The sequence below is a fragment of the Lutra lutra genome, chromosome 2 (assembly GCF_902655055.1).
Source record: "Lutra lutra chromosome 2, mLutLut1.2, whole genome shotgun sequence".
NCBI classification, from domain to species: Eukaryota; Metazoa; Chordata; class Mammalia; order Carnivora; family Mustelidae; genus Lutra; species Lutra lutra.
The window spans coordinates 2,396,096-2,417,761 of record NC_062279.1 but is presented as its reverse complement, the minus strand read 5'-3'; the positions used below and the strand labels follow the sequence as shown (position 1 = coordinate 2,417,761).

The 21,666-nt window shown below is 43.6% G+C and overlaps 1 pseudogene; it reads left to right on the top strand.

Annotated features, from left to right (window-relative positions):
* Positions 1 to 21,103, top strand: part of LOC125093946 (uncharacterized) — a 46,500-nt pseudogene extending 25,397 nt beyond the window's left edge.
* The last annotated feature ends 563 nt before the right edge of the window (positions 21,104 to 21,666 follow it).

The window sequence follows — 21,666 nt, the reverse complement described above, 5'->3', positions numbered from 1 at the left end:
AGTGAAATCTGGAGAAGAGCTGTGATGGGAAGGACAGAGGTGAGGAGGAAGAGTCGGGAAGCTTATCAGGCATTCCTGCTGAATCAGCTCTTCACAGCCGTTTCCTCCCTTACACCAACAGAACCTAAATCAGCACTTGTGTTCAGTGTCAACCCTCTTGGGCAGAGAAGGCAGAACAGAGGGAACCCAGGAGGGTGCTCCTCTGGGAAGAAGACTGTCAGCTGTGGCCCAAGCCCCAGGGTGGTGGCCACTTCTGTGGGAAAACAGCTTCCCCTCAGTGGGGCCTGCAGGTCTCTGATGAAGAGACCGTCTCGAGGGGCTCAAGGACTTTTCCAATGTAACCTGTGCATGTTTAAGGAATAGATGAAGCCGCAGAAAACAGACATGCGACCAATGCTCCTGGTGGTGGAGGGAGATCTGTGACCAAGGTGGTTTCAAGGCCAGGGCTGGGGGAAAGGAACAGGTGGTGGGGGATGGGGAGGAAGGAGGGAGCAGGAGAGCCCAGGGAAGATCCCTCCTCCCAAGGCTTCAGCTGACCTCTGAGTTTCTACTATGTCAGCTGTTGGGAAACATAATCCTCATGCCAGAGAGGCCTAATTAGGATGGCCCGTTCTGCTCTCCTAATAACAAAACCTAACATCTAACAACAAAGCTTAACACTTACATAGTTCTTATGATTTCCTAAACATCCCCTTTCTGTGTTTTACATATTTTAACTCATAAATCTTTATATCCGTCTTTCTAAAATGCACTGCATTCGTTCATTTCACAAGCAGGAGTCGAAGCCACAAACGGATAGAATCATGAGAGGCTAAAAATGTACAACTGATATGGGAAGAAAGACGGGAAGAGCTCATGAAGTAACATCTGCTTTAGCGACCACCATTATTGCTTTAAAAGGGGAAATTAATCTGGCGTTCACATGGGGCCATGCGTCCAGGCTTCAGAGAATCTGCATGAACATAGTTTCAGATGGAAACAAGCAGAGTTCCCCACATAGAAAATTGTGACTGACCAATCAGAGGATTATACTTCCACTGAAGCAGAAGATTAGGAAAGTTCTTACTGATTGGGGCCAGACGGGTCATTGGAGGAAGAAGTATTCAATCTCACGGCGTAATGGTTTGGTGCATTTGTCGTGGGTAAACCCTAGCTAGCGGGGAAATGCAAGACTGTGCAGAATGAGGTGACAGGTGACCAACGTACTCAAGATTCATGCTTTCAAACTGCACATGATGACCCATCATGGGTTTTGAAATTAATTTAGTGGCTTGTGACCCTCATTCTAAGGTATGACTTAGACTAGACTAGATCAGAATAGATCAGAGTAGAGAGTACACCCTGTCCTTGCCATCACTGCCAGAGCCCGTGTGCCCCGTCTCCTCTGCACCTGTCTCCCACTCCCAGCCCCATTTTCAGGTCAATGCGGGCAAGAGGATGCCTTCTGCTTTCCCGTTCTTCTCCAGATGCTTCCACATCAGCCTTCAAGTTCCACGTCCACATTTCCACTCTCCAAGTATGAGGCAACACAAGGAACATATCAGAAGAATGGGAACACAGGAGTCATCCATGAGCCATTCAGGATTGAACAGCATGGAGGGCTTTTCCTGCAGCTGGGGGGACAGTTTCTTTTTATATACATATGTCTCATGTCCTGTTGCATGAACTTAGTATATAATTTAACTCTGTCTCATACTAATAACATTGTTGCTTCTCTTTACAGTGGAATTAGATACATAAACATAGCATTTGGTGCGTGTTTGTCTTCGGTGAGTCAGAAGAGGATTATGCTGGGAAAGACACTGTCAGAATGAGCAGTCCAAAGACAGACGACAAACCTCGGTCTCATCGTGGACATCTGGTCCTGTTGCTCCTTGGTCCTGAGGGATCTTTCTATCCGGTATTGACAAGGGATAAGGTATATATCCCAGGGGGTGTTTAACAGAGAAAAATCCCAGTGACTTCTCATGGTGCCTCTTCAGTTTCTTTGGCAAACACATATGGGCTGAGGAGCCTATGCTATCTGTCAGGCTCTGCAGTAACTGTGGAGTTACATAAATTACCTTAATAGACTTCTCCAACAAGCCTGGGAGGTAGGCACGACCCTTACTCCCATTCTACAGGTGGGCCAAGTTGAGGGATTTGACCAAGGACACAGAGCAAGCAAGCATTGCAACTGGTCCCCTGGCTAGAGATTCCCCATGGGAGACACCAGACTCTGCCTTTCTCTCACAGCTTTGGGAAAAGAGCCACAGGAATGTGATATGTCAGCTTCTGTGGTCAGGGAGCCCATACTGCAGACTGAGCCAGAGTCAGCAGGCCTTTTGCACACCGCGTTCTGTGTTAAATGCAGGATAAGCTAAAGGTGTGTCCTTTCCTCATAACAAGACAGAAGGTAATTAAGTGGCATGCTTTCAGGGTCCCTTTCCATGCTGCCCTGGGACACACTGACCTTAGTAAATTCCCTTGACGATGCTTTTCACCACAGGCCTCCACCTCGAGGTGGGGTGGTGCCCTCCCAACCCCTCAGGACTCAGAGTGGACCCAGCCCTCAGCAGCTCTCACTGTGACTGACACATCTATTCAGTAAGGCTGGAAGTTACTGTTTTTTTATACAATGTTATTTCCAAATAATATTTTTGAGAAAGTTGCAACGCAGTCTTTGTGCATTTTGGTCTTAGCTTCCCAATCATCCAACATTATCCTGCAACAGATAGATTTGCCATGACAAGCTCATTAAAAAAAGTCACACCACTGTTTATACGTTAGGGAGTCTTGTCTCTTAAAATTTCACTGTCAGCCCACGCTGAGATGCTCAAAATGGCATGCATCTTAGTCACAGGGGATGTTATTTGTTAAAACTACATAAGTTTAGTTATACTTTCCATCCATTTAGGAAAAAATGTGGAATGCAATTTGCCTACTTTTATGCAAAACCGTAGTTATGGGAGAGAGTTATTTACAGATTCCGGGGCATTATTCACTACTTTCCACAGAGTCGGAATTCTTTACTCTGCTCAAAGCCATCCCTTTAAAGTTTCAAGGCATAGTGCCTCGAGGACAGATTGCATTTTTGGTACCTGCATGTCTACTTTATATGCTGCTTGTGGTAACTGTAATAAGAAGAAATTAACTCAGAAAATCTTCTCTAATTCCACTGGAGAATGTGGGTTTTTCTGAAGTTTTTAACAAGCATCCAACATTTATAATCTATAGCAAAGGTGTTCATGAAAGAGCTGCTTCCAGCTCCTCCTCGTTGTAGTTCTTGAGTTGGAATATCAGCAAAAGGCTTGTCTGCTAACTTTATTCAAATGAAATCAACTGCGTGGTCCAGAGCTAGCCCATGTGTGGTTCCTTGAGTCTGGAGAGCTGAGAGTATGTGTGGTAAGGGGCCCGTGACACAGATTTGACCAAATTTCCTTAGGGTCTGTGGTGATGGCAGCACAGCTATACTGTTAGGGTTGCTGCCCCCTGCACAGAACAAATCACTGAACTCTTCGGTTAGTGTGTGTTGCTATTGTGTTACAATGTAACGACTATGAGTTCCCATATCTCTCCCAACTCTGGGTCAGTCGGCAGACACTAAATTTTGAACTTTAAACTGGAGGGGTGAAATGAAAGATTCCTATGATGTGCTCTGGAATGTTAAAGTGTCTTTTAATTATCTACCATCTTCCACTAAGTTCACGTGTAAAGTATTTTTTAAAAGCATGAATATTTTGGCAAGTTGATATGAGTGGAATATTTGAGCCTAATACGTCAAGAAAAATAAACAATTTTAGCCATGTTTAACATCTTTGGCAAAGAACGGATGGTAAAATCACAATTTCAGCCCTAAGTGGCAAATATGACATTTTGATTGTCAATTGTGATTTATATAAGGTGGATTAATTACAGTTTTATATTTCAGTATTTTAGGTCATTAAACATGTACATTTTGCTAAATTGTATAGGTCCCTATACTCGATGTTAGGCACAGTTGTGTTTTTTTTTTCCATTTTATTTTATTTTATTTCTTTTCAGTGTACCAGAATTCATTGTTTATGCACCACACCCAGTGCTCCATGCAATACGTACCCTCCTTATACCCACCACCTGGTTCCCCCAACCTCCCACCCCCTCTCCTCCAAAACTCTCAGTTTGTTTCTGAGTCCACAGTCTCTCATGGTTCATCTCCCGCTCCAATTTCCCCCAACTGCCTTCTCCTCTCCATCTCCCAGTGTCCTCCGTGTTATTCCTTATGCTCCACAAGTAAGTGAAACCATATGATAACTGACTCTCTCTGCTTGACTTATTTCACTCAGCATAATCTCCTCCAGTCCCGTCCATGTTGCTACAAAAGTTGGGTATTCATCCTTTCTGATGGAGGCATCATACTCCATAGTGTATATGGACCACATCTTCCTTATCCATTCGTCCGTTGAAGGGCATCTTGGTTCTTTCCACAGTTTGGCGACTGTGGCCATTGCTGCTATAAACATTCATCTCTTGAAGGGCATTTTGGCTCTTTCCACATTTTGGCTATTGTGGCCATTGCTGCTATGAACACTGGGGTAGAAATGGCCCTTCTTTTCACTCCATCTGTATCTTTGTGGTAATACTCAGTAGTGCAATTGCAGGGTCATAGGGTAGCTCTATTTTTAATTTGTTAAAGAAGCTCCACACTGTTTTCCAAAGTGGCTGCACCAACTTGCATTCCCACCAACAGTGTAAGAGAGTTCCCCTTTCTCCACATCCTCTCCAAAATTTGTTGTTTCCTGTCTTGTTCATTTCGGCCGTTCTAACTGGAGTAAGGTGGTATCTCGATGTGGTTTAATAAATCAAACTAAATAGGGCAGATTCTTAAGTAACTCTGTATACCAGAGAGACTGAAGTCAACAAGGATCCAAAACCATGGATTTGCCAAGAACTTCCTTCCCAGAGAATTACCAGATCTGTAGGGCATACAAACAGCCAAGATGACAATTCCAATAACAACAGTCGTAGATACATCTCCACTCAACCCCCATGGTCCTTGCATACGAAATGTAAATGAGGAAATCAATAAAGATAGAAAACCCACTACTGTTGGCTTACAAGGACTAAGAGTTATTGAGCATTGTAAATGTCACTTATTTTGCTAAACATCAAATAGGAACATGACAAAATTGTTTTTTTATCGAAAAACAATACCTTGATATTAATTGACTACAGGTCATTCATCTATATACTCAGCCAACACAGTTTTTCTTTTGTGCTTCACAAGAGTTGGGTGCAGTGCTAGGGATAGGACAATAAATAAGCCATAAAGATTCTTACTTATTTTGTTCTTTGGGTATATTTGATTTATCACTGAAAATGTGAAGCCACATTAGTCTTCTTGGCAGGAAGGAAATGTAAGGTGCTGAGCTGAGCCAGCTCATGGCTTTGATGACACATGTCTTCTCTGTTGGTATCTTCTGTTTCTCTTCTCTTCCATGGGATCTCTGACGACACCATTACCCTTGTCACCTTCGTCAGACCCTCGGCTTCCTTCTTCATGAACATGGGTGAACATCAGTGCTGTGGTTCTCCCTTACTTTTCCTCTACTCTCTAAGCTGGATCCATTCATATAGAATAATAATTTTTCAACATTTCTATTCTAAGTATGTCTATATAATCTTCAGACTTGTCTATTTTTAAAAATTCAGGATTTTGTAACCAGAGGGTGCTTGGCCTTATCGTCATTTTTGTATAAAGGCCCAGATAGTAAATAATTCAGGTGTTTTGGTTTGCATATTATTTCTTTAACATATCTTATCTCTTTAAATATGTGAAAGAAAGTTTTGCAGAAGGATCATACTATGATGATCTGCCAGTGAGATCTGGCCTGTAGGATAATATATGTCCAGCTCTGATCTAAATCAACATTGCAAAATCGATATGAAGTTTCCAAGATAATATTACAAACATAGATTTTCAGATTCTGAACCTTCATATACACTCCTTCCTAAGTGTATCCTGCCTGAGACCCACCGGAGACTGGATTTTCTCTACACCCATTCCATTTCCAGAGAGTTTCTTGCCACTGCTTTGGCTGACACAGTATTAAATATTCTCCATGTGTTTTCTTCATCCTGGATGCACAGAAGTTTCTAGCTTTCCTTATAGCTAGGTTGGGATCATGGAAGTAAGTGAATTCTGAGCAAAGAGATATAAGATAGATGCACTTTCTGGACTTGGGCTTTATAAAAACAGAAAACATGTTCTTTAGTTTCTCTCTTAAACTTTTTTGGAGACCTTAGAGGCAATGTATTTAAGATACTAGAGTGGCACATGGAAAGAGACTGCCTCTCATTAACCACGTAGACGGCAATCATTCAGAAGTAATGAAATAAAACTTGCTATGAGGTAATCTGTTATTTACATCACTGACGCTTAGATTTCAGGGCCGTTTGTGTTACAGCAGCATTGCCTAATGCATCATGCATAAACTGATTATAAACCCTGGCCCACGATAATGAAACACCTGTCCATCTTTCCTTGCAAAATTGCCTCATTTCCCACCTCAGTACAATTCATCATGTTACACATTCTGCTTGATGTGTCCAATCTAGTCCTCGTGCCATGTTCCCAGCCACCCAATAATATAGCTGTCAACTTAACAGTCATTCCATTTATCGAGCTATCTAATTCTGATTGATGAATAATAGTACTTATCCATCAAAGAAGACATGAACGCTCCAGGCATCCACATCTTTACCATCTTTTTTCCTTTTAATGAAAAATAAAACAGTTTCTATTTTCTAATTTCAGAAATAGCTAGACTAAGAAATAAAGAGATTCTCCTACTCCAAGATCTAGAAATATGGTGGGAGGCAGGGAGCACACTAAAAGACAAAGGTATAATGAAAACAAAAGAGGAATTTCCTAGTGGCTTTCATGGAGAAGGGACTTAAAACAAGAGCAGTAAATTTGTAAGGTGACTCCTAGGCCTCCTGGTAGGATGTTGACAGGGACAGGAGCCAGAAGCATCAGGGTCTCAAGATGCAAGGACACTTCAAGATAAACGAACCATAGAAAGCATGAATGAGAGACAGCATAAATGAAGTACTGATGACACAAAACACATTATGTTTCAAGCAAGAGAAATAAATTTTAAAAACATTCCAGACACATTAAAATTAAAAGACACATAAACCCAGGGGGGGAGGAGGGTGAAGAAGTTACAAGACAACCAGAGAAGAAGACAGAGTATCTAAATGAAGCTGATCTTGACTGGCAAAGGTTTCACATAAATAATAGAGGATTAGTAAGCCATTTAACAATTTAGCGCATCTGCAGTATACCAGGAGAATATAATTCTCAACCATGATCCAATATGTAATTATTCAAAATCCAAAATATTACAAATATTTTCAGACAAAATTAAGAAAGACAATTTATAGTTTTTAATTTATAACTTTTGAAAGAACAATTCAAGAATGAAATTGCATGAGAACATGTTGCCTAGTAAGAAAATGATTTTTAAATTAATAATTCATTAATTAAAATATTAAATTTTAGGAAATACGAATAATTATTCACTGTTTAAATAAACACAAATGTAAAGAAAATTATAATAAGAGTAAAAATGAGGAGACTTTTTTTTCAGATAGTGCCGTATAAACGTGCTTATATGGGGTGTAAAGATGGTAGGTATTTCTTTTTTTTTAAGATTTTATTTATTTATTTGACACAGAGAGAGAGAGAGATCACAAGTAGGCAGAGAGGCAGGCAGAGAGAGGGGGAAGCAGGCTTACTGCTGAGCAGAGAGCCCGATGCAGGGCTCGATCCCAGGACCCTGAGATCATGACCTGAGCTAAAGGCAGAGGCTTAATCCACTGAGCCACCCAGGCGCCCCAAGATGGTAGGTATTTCTAATGCCCAAGTACTCTTCTGGAGGGTCATAGAAATAAGGAACAAATTTAGACTGCTATTCAGGACCCAACTGACCATCTAATGGTACCTAGGATGATTTCCCTACTGACAACAACTATGCTGGGGGAAAAAGAAGAAAGAAAGGAAGAAAGAAAGAAAGAAAGAAAGAAAGAAAGAAAGAAAGAAAGAAAGAAAGAAAGAAAGAAAGAAAGAAATTAAATCTATCTGAAACAAAACTGTGACATTTAGCATATTAGATAATAGAAAAATTGAAAGCTATAATGAATTGGTACATTTAAAATTATGAAAGATATAAAAGAAAACATGCAAGAAATATGTAAAGAAAGGGCATATGGAAAGTACTTGACAGTGGAGAGCTGTGGAGTGATATTCTGGAAGCCTAAAGAGATGAGTTCAGCATTTGGGGCTCTTTTGTCCCTAAGAGATATCATTTCAGACATTTTCAACAGGGTAGCTGAGAGGATGTGCGTGGTTTTTGACAGACTCATGGAACCTAACCAAAACTTGAGTCTGTAATCTGCCAAGAAGCAGTTACTTGAGCTTCTTATTGGGCTTCCAGAGGGCGGTACCCCAGAGCAGGGTGCACTGGCCATCTGTCTTCCCAAGGATGAGGCCCAGATGGGAATAGGTGTGATCCCTGGTTTGTTCATGGTGTTTGGATATAGTTTATAACCCAGATTTTTGACAGAAGAGAAGGTACATCTATTGTTGAGGCTATTGTATTTGTGGATTTCTGTCTTTCATCAGATTAGGGAAAATTTTGGCTACTACTTCTTCCAAAGTCTTTTCCAATCCATTTTTTCTTCTGCCTGGTAATTCTATCTATATGTATATTTGACCACTTCATATAAGCTAACAGGTCCCCAGTGTTACATTTATATATATATTTAAATCTTTATTTTTCTTCCTATTGCTTACTTTTGAAAATTTCTATCCACCTATTTGATCTGCTCTCAAGTTCATTTATTCTTTTCTCTGTCATCTCCCTTTTGCTGTTAAGTCCACCTCTAGTATGTTTTTCTAAAAAATTCAAATGCTACAAGTTTTCAGTTCTATTACTCTGCTGAGATTTCTTATATCTTCATTGAAAGCACATTCTGTTTTACTTCATTTAGTGTAACTATAATGACCTCTTTAATATCATTTTTTAATATCCTAGTTTCAATATCTGGGTTATTTTGTGCTGAGTTTTGGCACATTTTATTATCTATGGAAAATACACTATATTTTCTTATTTCTTTGTATGCCATACAATTTTAGATTCTATCTCAGACATTGTGAATGGTAAATCATGAGGATCCTGTCTTCTGCTATTTTTTCCTTATACACACTGTCTTTTGTTGTAACAAGTAATGACCCTGGCTTGACTTGGGCTGAAAAGCTGGGTGGCAGCTCCAGTCCCAATTTAGATCTGCCCTCAGTTGGCCTGCTTTTGTCTTTCACGCATGCATTTATCTGTGATCAGTGATATGGGCATCCTCACTCTGTATCTTTCACTTATAGGACTTCAGCAGTCCCTCCAGCACTCTTGGATTCTCCAGCATCAGTTCTCCAAGACCACTGTACATCTGACCACATACATACCACCTACTAGTTCTCTTGTCAACTTACAACAATGTCAACTTCACTTAGCTCAGAGATGCATGCCCTTAAAAAGGAACTTATCTTCACCTCTCTGTTCTAAATATGCACTAGTCATCCATCTCCTGATTCTATTCATTGTCCTATACTTTCAGGTGGCTACCCATAATCAGTCCAGATTTTGTCATTGATTTGTATGAAGTATTCAGTTTGGATGGGTCTCACTCTATCACTCATGGTCTAATTTTAAAATTGAAGTAATGAAAGTCAGAAAAGCACAACAATATATTCAGCATCCCCAAGCTCTTCAACAGCAGACACATAATTAAAACCCCAATGCTCTCTAGACCATATTTTGCTTCTTTGGTCTCAAAATTAGTTATGTAAAACAATAGAGACTTGCCATGCTTTAAGAATTTCTGTATAAATAATTTGGTATAAGAGGTATGTGTGCTTTTTAAGTAGCATTACCCCTCCTTCTACACAAGGTAGTTACAGAGGAGAAAGGGTAACTGCCCCTTTTTTAACTATAGTGTTGCTAAGTGTTCAGTGGCTTAATTCTTCACTTTTTATAATTTTTAAAAGTGTTTCTACAGTTGCCGTAATATAGTCATGAAATTGGGAGGTAAGAGACTGAGAGAAGAGGCTGGAACAACCATCATCACCCATGGAGAAACCCTACCTCTCGGTGAAGATTATGTCAGTCTCTGCTGATTAGTAGGTAGATGCAGAAGTTAATTCTTTACAGCTCTGGATTGAGATCCAGTTTCTCAAGGCTTTAAATTAAGTGCAAATTCGACAGCGCTGGATGGATGGTTTAACATCAGGAGAGTTGCCTCCTCCTTGGTTCGGGCCCTGACCAGAGTTCCAGATGCCAAAAAACCTTGGCATCTGCAGGAGGAAGAAGTGTTCAGGAGGCATGTGAGTGGCTATTCTCCCACATTGGTGACCACTTCCTGGATGACCTCCTGCCCCAAGAGGACATCCTTTACCTCCAATATATCATCCCCTTGGCACAGAAGCTTTCCAGCTGTTGGCAACAACCAAAGCAGGCTTATGGGAAGAAAGAGTTTCAGGTAGCTCCTGGCTTAGCACTTCCGAGCTAAACACGACATACCCTGGAGAAACTAGCCCAGAACACTGATATCAAACTAAGTTGTGAGTAGGTGACTATCACATTCTTGTGAGATATCTGGTGTGCTACCCATGAGACATTACAGGTGAGCTAGCCCTACTACTCACACTGTGATGGCCAGCTGGAGGTGGTCCCTGAGGGCTTCATCTCTATGTCTCCGATGGAGCAGACCACACCAGTGAAGGCTGAATCTAGGGCACATCTTCAACCACCTGCTGATCTGGATTCCCATCTGAGAAGCTGATGAATGCAGCACCAGGATGGCTCATGGTTCTTACTCGGTCTTAAACAGCATCTTCCAATTCTCTCTCATCTGGTGCTAGTGTGTTGGGCTGGTGTCAGTATGAGGACCAAAGCCTGGGGGAGACGGCTCCCCTGAAGATCGTCTACCAGCCCACACAACTTCTGAATGTCTATAGCCATTCTGTCCCTGTTTGTGTGTGGGCATGGCGAGAGGATAGGTGCTGTGCTTGGGGAGTAGTGGATATCCAAGTGGTTTGATGCCAAAGGCTGCTGCAGATGCATTGACCTGAACATGCCTCATAGCTTATGATGGCAGAGGGGTGGTTTCTGGGATTATGGGAAAGATGCTCCAGTCACTGTGTTTGGATGTATACAAATAAGGCTAGTGGGTTAAACCTTCTTAGAGAGTAACACCATTATTGACCATGATTATTGCTTCCATTCCTGCACTGCATTCAGAGTGTGTACAAGATCTTGAACAGCTTACAATAAGAAAATCACATGAAGATCTGTGTAGAGCTGGTTTATTTGAGTGGACAAACAGGGTTGTTTGGAACACATTACCTGTGTGGATACTTCCATCAGATTAGCTACGGCCAACCTGAGTGTTGATACAATCTTCAGGTAATCCTCTGAGTGGCTTCCTGAAGCCAGTGTGGGAACACACTTCTACACCAGGCCAGGATAACTACGGAGACAAAAGACCCAACACAGCCTGTGGGCAGTTGTCCATATTGGTGGAAATCAAGTTAGCCTTCAAAAAACCCCAAACAGAGAAAGCATGGATTATTAGTGTGGCTTTATGAGGATTATATCCCCAGCACATACAGCAGACTTTCCTGACTTTATTAAATCTCCTTCAGTAAATGATAAAACCACATTGCATTCCAGGTTAATGTACCAACTAATGTTGATGGCACTCTAGAAGCTTGTTGGGGGATAATGGCAATGTCTTAACTTGAATTATCAATTTCCACTTTTCAAAGCATTTTTAATTCTCTTTATCTTCATTTATTATTACTGTAACCCCAGAATGTAGACAGGCCAGTTTAATATATAAGAGTTTCCTAGCAGCTTGCCCAAAGTCATACACTTGGGGGACATGCGTAACAGGGATGGCAACGCCATTTAACCTGTCTTGATCATTGTCTGCATGGCAAGCACTGTAGAATCCACTTTACCATCTCCCCATTCCCGGCTCTTCTCTTTTTCCATTAGACTGGACTGTGCTGGGAGTAAAAAGAAGTGTTTGTAGATTGAGCCCAAGCTAATAACCCACATGTAAACAATTAATGTAAACATATTATTATTAGTTAATTCTTAACTGTCAAAAATCCACTCAGGCATTTGTAAAATGTCTCTGAGAAGGGATATTCACAGCTGTTATAGGGGAGAATCAAGTTCATATTTCTTAAGGTAGAATTTGGAACAAGTGACCAATATAAGCAGATATTTCCTCCTGTGGTAGGAATATTTCCAATACCTACCCCAAAACCACAAATGATGCAGTGTGAGCTTCTGGCCAAAATAGGAGAAAATACCTTCTTCTTCCATATTCATTTTCTATTTCTGCAAATAAAACCTCAGATAACCCCACAATTTTTTTCTTAAATAGTGGGAGCTGAGGCAATAATTTTAGTGTTGGGGTCCACTAAAATGTGCACCTATGGAAATAAAATAAAGCATCCACTATGTTTGCCATCTTACCTGGCATATGTCTGCACTAATTTCAGGCACTAAGACATTTATCAGGTGACATATGTCTTGTGCAGAACTCAATTATTGCTTCCCCATGGAATGTAGTGATTTAAGAAGCTTCCCTGTCAACAGGCTTTAGGTGGATAAATTGGAGAAGACAGCACCAAGTTTGAACAGTATGATCACTTAAGACTTCCCCTGGTTACCATTCAAAAAACAAACTCTCCTCCTGTATGTGGATACCAGGAGTACTCACTTTAATGTGGTTGTATTCCTTCAGGGTTCCAGGAACTCTAAGAACATAGTCTTGACATGAGGTATCTCTGTCTCTCTTTTTAATGATGAGTCAACTTTGAGGAACCTCTTAATATCATCTCAGATAATCATTGCTTTCATTTTTGATAATGTTTTTAAAATATTAATTAAATATTAAGGAACATAGATGTTTACCCTGGCACAATGGCATTTATTAATTATGTCATTAAAAAACTCATCTTTCATTTCACCTGAACATATGATCAAAATGAATTCTGGGTTGTCATTTAGCATTTCCTTTTATGGGAAACCAACAGGCATTTAGAAGTTTGCCAAGGGAAAATTCTTGAAAAACAGTTGAAATTTTAAAACTGTTTGAAAATGACAGTATTTCAAATGTTATTAGCACTCTTGAAAGTTCAAGTACCATATTTAAAATGAGTGATCTGATGTTAAATTTGTGGTAAGCTTTTACCATAATATTTCAAATCAGTGTGGTTAAGGGATGAGGAATACATTAGAATATATTATAAAATATATATTAATATATTTTTTATCAGAAACTGTCAAATCAGCTTCAGAGACATTCAATTCAGAAAGTACTTAATAACATCAAAATGATAAGCATCTGATGAAGGATAAAATGATTTGAAAATAGTGATGATAGCACTTTCAGAATAGATGGAAAGTATCTGGCTCTTATTTGCCATTATGTAAGTGTCTTTCCTCTTCTCTCCACTAACTGCCCAACATATGCTCACATATACACCTGCCTTCCCAGGGATAGCCAGCGACTTCTTTATGTGAGTGCATATCAATAAGGTATATCAGTGACTAAGAAACAAAACAAAACAGAAAAATACACTAACATTATTTTGAAAAAAGCATAAATAATAATTCTATAGGAGAGAAAAAATAAAATCATAGTAAAAAGATAGAAAAGGAAGAGAAAGAATTACAGATGAAAAAATAGAGAAAGCAAGAAAGAGGGCAGATTTGAACAGAAATATATCAGTAATCACATTAAATGTGAACTTTCCAAATGCCCCAGCTAAAAGACAGAGCCTAAGTGGATTGGATAGAAAGGACCAAACCAAACTGTCCACACTAATACAAAGACATAGGTGAATTTAAATAAATAGATAAAAGAAGATAAAAGAGGCAAAAAAAAAAAAAAGATGCCAAAACAAAGCTTGACTAGCTGCATTAATAACAGATAAGAAAACTTATGAGGGAGGAAGATAATGGACAGAGGGGCCAGGTCAAGTTCTCCAAGATAATAGCACAATCCTTAGTGTGTACGTACCTAACAACAGAGCTCTTCAACACATGTGGCAAAAAATAATATAAACGAATAGAGGAATTCTCCCACTCAGTAATTGACAGAATTAGTAGATAGACAATCAGCAAGGAGATTTAAAACTTAAAAGGAAATTTCCAAAAAGCCCTCAGAAATTAGATTCATGAAGATGACTGTACGAGAAGAATGAAGAAAGGGACCTCGAGATGTCTGGCAGACTCAGTCGGTGGAGAATGCGACTCTTGATCCTGGGTTTGTGAGTTTAAGGCCCACATTGGGTGAAGAGCCAAATTCCCTCAAAAAACAAAAAGAAATGAACTCCATAGAAAATATTAGTGACCCACTAGCCATATAAACTGAGAAGTTAAGATTACTGATGTAAAAAGAGATGATGTATCTTAAATACTATGATACAGTAACTAACAGAAATAACAGTAGGCAATCTGCTATAGGGGGAAAATGTTTCCCTTCTTCCCTGCTAGCTTCTCTGGCTGGTCTAATAATTAAATTGGCACAAGACAGATTAACAGGAGGGGAAAAAAGTAAACATAATTGTATGTTGTATGTATGGGAGACGGCCATAGTTCTGAGACTCCCAGACAGTCAGGCGATTGGGGCATATATGCCGTCCTGAACTAAGGAGGAGGGGTTAGGGGTCTGAGGCTTCAGAGGGGAGGAAGACGATTCACAGGTAGAGGGAGGAGCAAATCTTGAGCAGGTACACATGTGGCATTATCAGAAAGCTCAGTCTTTCTGATATAAAATGATTTCTCTGCTAATAGCTGTCTTTCTGGTACAGGCTTCCTATTTATATCTTTAAAGTTTTTAGGCAGTTAAGGGAGAAGTAAAACAAAAACAAAAAAATAAAAGAAGCAACCTCAGGGCTCCTGGGTGGCTCAGTGGGTTAAGCCTCTGCCTTTGGCTTAGGTCATGACCCCAGGGTCCTGAGATCGAGTCCTGCACCAGGCTCCCTGCTCAGTGGGGAGCCTGCTTCTCCCTCTCCCTCTACCCTTCCCCTTGCTTGTGCTCTCTCTCCCATTGCTCACTCTCTCCCCCTCTTTCTTTGTCAAATAAATAAACAAAATCTTTAAAAAAAGCGAGGGGAGGGGGAGCAGCAACAAAAACAACCTCGTCATGAGTCTCTTGGGCCATGGAAAATTGCCTTTAGTTCAAAATAATCCCCGTGCCAAACTGGTACATTTTGAGTCCATGTATTCTGTCCTGTCTCACCAGGAAGTTAATTATGAAACAAACTATCCCTTAAATCAACTGATCCAAGATAATGTCTCACTCTTTCTTTGAAGTTATACTGCCTAGCTGCCCCCCCAACCAAAATCAATGATTCTAATACATAGAAAGGAAACATATTTTAGAAATAGAGAAAAACATCAGGATACTTGACTTTATAATCTGGATATTATACAGAGGTGTGTTTTGCTGTTGTTTTTCATGGTGATAAGGAGCGTTTTCTCAAAAACTCCCCTGCAACCAACAAAGGAAGAGAGAAGCAGGAGGAAGGGTTAGCGGCCAGGCTCCAGAAAGAAAGGGAAAGAATGGGTTTTCTGATGAAATGCAAACAGGGAAGTTTTCTGGGGATGACAGAGCAAGAGCAGTGTGGCCTTGAGGGACTGATGGGAGAGCTTATAGGCTTGCAGGCTAGCAGGAAAAAGGAAATCGCAAACATCTCTAACGGAGTAAGAGAGCCAGCGGGCAGCAGCTTGTTCTTCACTGAACGATGTGAACGAGCTTTCTGTGGAGTCCACCGAGAACAGAGAAGAGCTCTTACAGATAGCAATAAAAGCAAAAGCAAAAAAAATAATAATAATAATAAAGAAAGAAAGAAAATGGGAAGAATGCTTTCTCACATGGATAGAGTCAAACCCCAGTACAATGCAAATCCTGGGGGGGGGAAACCGGACTCGAGATGGAAGCGTGGAGAGACAGGGAGCAATGGAAGTCTCCTGAAGGTGCACTACAGAATCCGTGCGGGATGATGGGAATTGGGGTTCTGAGACAGAGGAGCAGTGAAGAACACACCCTCATGGCGTCAGCGGCAGGACACAATCCCCGGGCTCAGGAGAAGGGACGGGAGAAAAGAACATGATGAAGTGAGGTATTCGAACCCCAGGTCTGCTTTAGACACTGAGTGCAGGGAGGGAGTAGGATGAGCCAGCAGGTGATGTGGAGAGTCCCTGAGATCACAGCAGGAATGCTCCCCAAGTCCTCCTTCTCCAAGGCCACGTTGTAGGCGAGAAACCCCAATGTCCACTTGTGACTTGGGGTTTATAGGTGAGAAGTGTGTGTTTGGGGGGAGCCGCAGGGAGGGCTGAGGACAGCAGGCAGAGGCTGCATGGCCGGCCCCCCATGCTGGGGATAGGTGGCGGGCTCAGCAGGACGGCCAGGTGCCAAGAAGTAACATCCCACCCTCAGGGCACAGACACGTTCCCTGGGAAGAACCAGGAGAAGCATTTCCACTCTCGAGAACAAGCTGTGTTCCCACCAGCCTCCAGGTATCCGCAGGAAACGTGTGGCATCTGAGATGAGAGCCCAAAGCTGGGGCGAGATTCAGTGTGTCCCAGAGAGGGGCCGGCCACCCAGGGGGACCACATTCAGACTCCCCAGCCACAAGTGCACACTTTATTCTGCACCCTCCAAGTTACCCTATGCAGACGAATTCAAAAAAACGGGTTGTGTTTATGCGTGACCGGTAAGACTCAGCCGTGTAATAAACTGCCAATGACGGCGGCTCAGTGAGCTTCGGGACAGGCTGGCATTTTGCACGTCGTACGCTAGCGGCCGGCTCAGGCTGAGCCCTCAGCACGCCAGCTGTTTCTCATTGTGTTTTACAGTGCGGTAAAACTCGAACTATGTCGTCAAGGGTAAATGTCGACCCCGTTCTCCCTTCACATAGGTGTGCAAATAAGAACATCACTGTGGCTTTTGGATGAGGCTGGGCATGTGCAACAGAGCGGGATGACACTGGTACTAAGTCAGCACTGCGAGCCCACGCTGGGGGAAAAGCACCAGGAATCACTTCTGCACCGTGCTGCTTGGAACTGACCTCAAATACGACATTCATCCCTATGTGTGTATCAGGTCGGTGTGTAGGTTGTGCGCACACACACACACACAGTTCACAGGGCAGGCATGCTGATTGCTCCTCCACAAATAAGGAGGACAACAGAACTGAAAAAGATAATCAGCAAGGAACATGAAGCCTGTGAACTGCTGTGAACTTTGTTTTTCTGTTTATGTTGTCATGAGCACGACCACAAGCTTTGCGGGTGTACGCGGAGGGGAGCAAATTCTGAAACCAGGAGCAGCTTAATGCATTGCCCAACTGTTACCAAGAATAAGCTGGGACCCCTCACAAAAATTTCAGAAATGTTGGCTATGTGTAGATATATTATAAAGATTTTGCAGGGCGCCTGGGGGGCTCTGTCGGTTAAACATCTGCTTTCGGCTCAGGTCATGATCCCAGGGTCCCCAGGTTGAGCACCACACTGGGCTCCTTGCTCAGCAAGAACCTGCTTCTCCCTCTGCCTGCTGCTCCCCGTCTATGCTCTCTCCCTCTCCTTCTCTCTCTCACTGTCTCACGCAGGCTTTCTGTCAGATAAATAAATTTAAAAAAAAAAGACTTTTTGTGCACCTGGGTGGCTCAGTGGGTTAAAGCCTCTGCTTTCGGCTCAGGTCATGATCCCAGGGTCGTGGGATCGAGCCCCACGTCGGGCTCTCTGCTCAGCATGGAGCCTGCTTCCTCCTCTCTGTCTGCCTTTCTGCCTACTTGTGGTCTCTGTCTGTCAAATAAATAAATACAATCTTTAAAAAAAAAGACTTTTTAATGAAAAGGACAGAATCAAGCATGCTGTCCACTGCAGATTTACGGAGAGAACCCTTGCTGAAAGGAAAGCATTGTAGTCCAAAAACAAATAAATACGGGAAGAAAGCAGTGAGTGAGCGCTCCGTAGACTGACACCAGCTGAGGAGAAAGGGGACGGACAGGTGTCAAACGGGAAGGAAGACGTTCCCTGAAGCTGGCACGAAACCAGACACTGAGAGGGACAGAAGGAGGTGGTGACAGATGGCTGCTGGGGGTGGAGGAAAGACTGAAACCAGTTTGGATGTGACATTTCCATGCAGACCTGAGCGAGATGCTTTGGGAAGAGCAGGGGTTGAGCAGGAAAGAAAACCAGTTCCCATTCGACCTCTGGGTGGCAAGAGTAAGTAATACAGAAAGGACTACAAGTGGGGTCTGGGAGGTCTTCCCACAGAGGACCCCTTGGGGAAGACCCTGTGTGAGCAGAGCTTTGGTGCAAAGGCCAGGAAGGAAAGTCTGGAATGCCCAGTGAGGCAAGACGAGAAATGACACTCAGTGAGAAGCAAGGCACTGGAAAAGGGGTTCAGCCCTCGTGCCCTGGCAGAAACTTAGAACGACAGTGCAGAGGAGAAAACACCTTAATGGGAGCTAAGTGCTCTGAGTGAGGGACCCCAGCACATGGGGAGCACAGAAACGAGAGAAGAGTGCTGTGGGCAGAGGAGGCACCTCAGTCCTGTCCCAGCCCGGCAACAGAGAGACCCTTCAGGGTGAGAGAAAGCAAAGGGGCACCTGCCTCCCATGGAGCCCCTGGACGAGGCCCAGTCTGGGGCAGGTCACCCTGTGGACACGCAGTAGGCCTGTGAACCAGACAGGGGCTGAGGGGAGGGGGAACATGAAGGGTTGTTGGTCCGAGGGTCCAAAGCTGTAGTTATGTGGGACCACCCGGTCCGCGCTCTGAGGCTGTGCGTGAGGACTGCGGTTCCGAACCCGGCTGTCTGCTGGGAAGATGCTGAGAGCTGAATGCGGGTGCTGTGCTCACACACGAGAACACGGGGACGTGGAAAGGGTCGTTAAAGAGCTGGACCGTGGTGATCACGCCACTGTGCCCGTGAGCACCTGCTCCCCCATCATGCACCGTAAAGACACACAACACTGCAGCTCGTCCTTCAGCAATAAAACATAAATAAGACATAGTTTTCTTAAAAGGAGAAAGTGAAAAGAAAGGAAGACTGTAAGCCCGACATTAGTAAACACTGACCCAGAAGAGGCGAAATGAAGGGATCGCCCTACAAAAAATGGCAGGAATTGTGAAATTCAAAATTAATTCTTGAAAAAGTAAAATAAAAATAAATTAGCTTGTTAAAAAGTTTTAAAAAGTTGAGAATTAGAAAATTCAAATTAGTTATGTTAGCGACATTTTCTAAAACCTGGCAGGAATGACTCAATCCTTTAAATCATTCTATGAAGTGCATCAGCTTAGAGAATTACATTAAGCAAGGTGACCGTTGTCTCGCGGGTGTCTCTACTGGACCCGTGCACGGGGACCTCACGGCAGTCTGGCCGCTGCAGCCCGACTCAGCAGCCCTCACCTGGGGGGTGGACCCCGAGCCAGAGTGGGGCCAGGATCCCAGGTGCCTTCCAGCCTTGCAGCGGGCTCCCCGTCCGCCCTTTCTCTCCTCACTCAGCCTAAGTGTGATTAGGTAGAAATGTTGACGTAAACTTGAAAATGACTCCGTTCAGGCTTTCGGTGGAGCTATGAATGTATCCTTCTCATCTTTCAGTAAAATGAATTCTAAAAGGGAAATACAGTCATGAGTGCTCTGAGAGAGATGGCTGGGGCGTCTCTTCCTTGTGATAAATGCGTGAGGGGCTATGCCCTGGTCTGGGGGGCTGCGGGAACAGAGTGTCAGACACTGGAAAACAGACCTTTACTGGTCACAGCTGGACCAGTCTGGACGTCCCAGATCAAGGAGCCAGCAGGTCCGGGGTCTGGCAAGTTCTCCTCCTGTGTGCTTGATGGGGTCTTCTGGTTGGGTCCTCATGTGGAGGTGGGGCTCAGTGGGGTCTCTCTAATGAGGGCACTGAGCCCACTCCGGAGGGCTCCATGTCATGACCCAGCCAGCACTCCCAGTGTGAGATTTCACACGTGAATCCTGGGGGACCACAGACATCCAGCTGTTAGGATACCACAGAGATCAGGTCGGAGGTGTCCTGGCAGAACAGCAGGACAGTCAGCCTGTGCAGAAGATGGCTGTGGATATGTGCAGGGCTCGGTGGGTATGACAAGCACAACACAAGGATCGGGATTATCCAGGGGACCCACTGGAGGACAGTCCACCTTCACTGTAAGCCATCCCTTCATGACCTGTGCTGGCTTTTGCCCAATATAAGCTCAGTAGGAGGAGTCAGGGTATCAAAGACAGAGGGCATCTCAAATCGTTTCTAGAGAGAGAATATTCATCCTAAGGACCAACAGCTTGCTCATCAAGATAGGATGGGGAGGACAGTATGTTTCAGATTTTTCTGGAAATGACTTCCATCACTACCACTGGTGGCCACACCACGGTCCCACTAGCTAACACGACTGTTCATGGTGGACCTAGATCAGGTGTGTGCGTGCTGCATTCCCAGGGCACCGCAGGCTCCAAGATTTGCTGGAAAAACTTACAGGACCAAAGCACGGTGACACTCAGGGCCATGTTTTTCACAACAAAGGACGTGACATAAAATCAGCAAAGGGAGAGGGCTCGTGGACCGTAGCTCAGCAGGCTTGGCTGGAGGGCCCAATGCTAGATGAGGCTCTCCTGCAGGACTGCCTGGGGCACACTGTTTCCCCGCAATGGCAGGCGACACGTTTCAAGTGTTGCCAACGGGGATGCTCACGCTAGCCTGGGTGTCCTGGGGGCCCATCACGTAGGCCTGCAGCACCTCTGTGACTGGCCTCCATTACTGGACTCTGCAGCCCTGGGAGGGCAGCAGATATCCACCACTGATCTTATCCCAGCACCCACTGTCTCAACAGACCAGTCAATGTGGGTCCGGGCCTTGGCCTCACAGAAACGTCCCATCAAACAGAGCATCCCTGAAGCTCAGTGCCCAGACGCTGTCCGAGGGCTGGAGTGGAACCTGACGCAGGAATCTGCAGGACTTGCCCAGCCCAGGACTGTGGAGTGAACACTTCCTCCCGCAATGCACACGGCACCGTAAGGTAGAGACCCAGCCTCTGGCAAACGTGTCCCAGCTCCTGAGAATGATACAGCCAACACTCAGCCCAAGCGTGTAAGATCTGAAATGCCATGATGGACTGTGAGACTGTGGGGAGTAGGATCAAGAAATAGACTTCCAAAACAAGGAACAGGGCATTTAAGAGCTCTGAGGATAACAGAACGTCCCCACACGTTTGTATGAACTCAAGGAGGCAGCAGCAACCAGCAGACACTGAGGAAGGACAGGCACCAGGCACACGCACCACTGAGGGGAGAAAACGGGCGTACAGAGCAACCGGGTCAAAGGGGAGAAGCACAAGGAACCCCAGAATGCAGAAGTTATGAGCAAGGCAAGGGACGGAGCGTTTTCCTGTTGAAATATCAGGCTAAGACACCCGCGAGAGATTTATGAGTGTGGGCGGGAAGGCCACGGCTGTGCGCACTAACCACGCAGTACGTAGGACTGAGTCAAGAATGGTGAATTCAGAGGAACATTCAGTCACGTCTTCACAGCAGGTGGCCACCCACAGC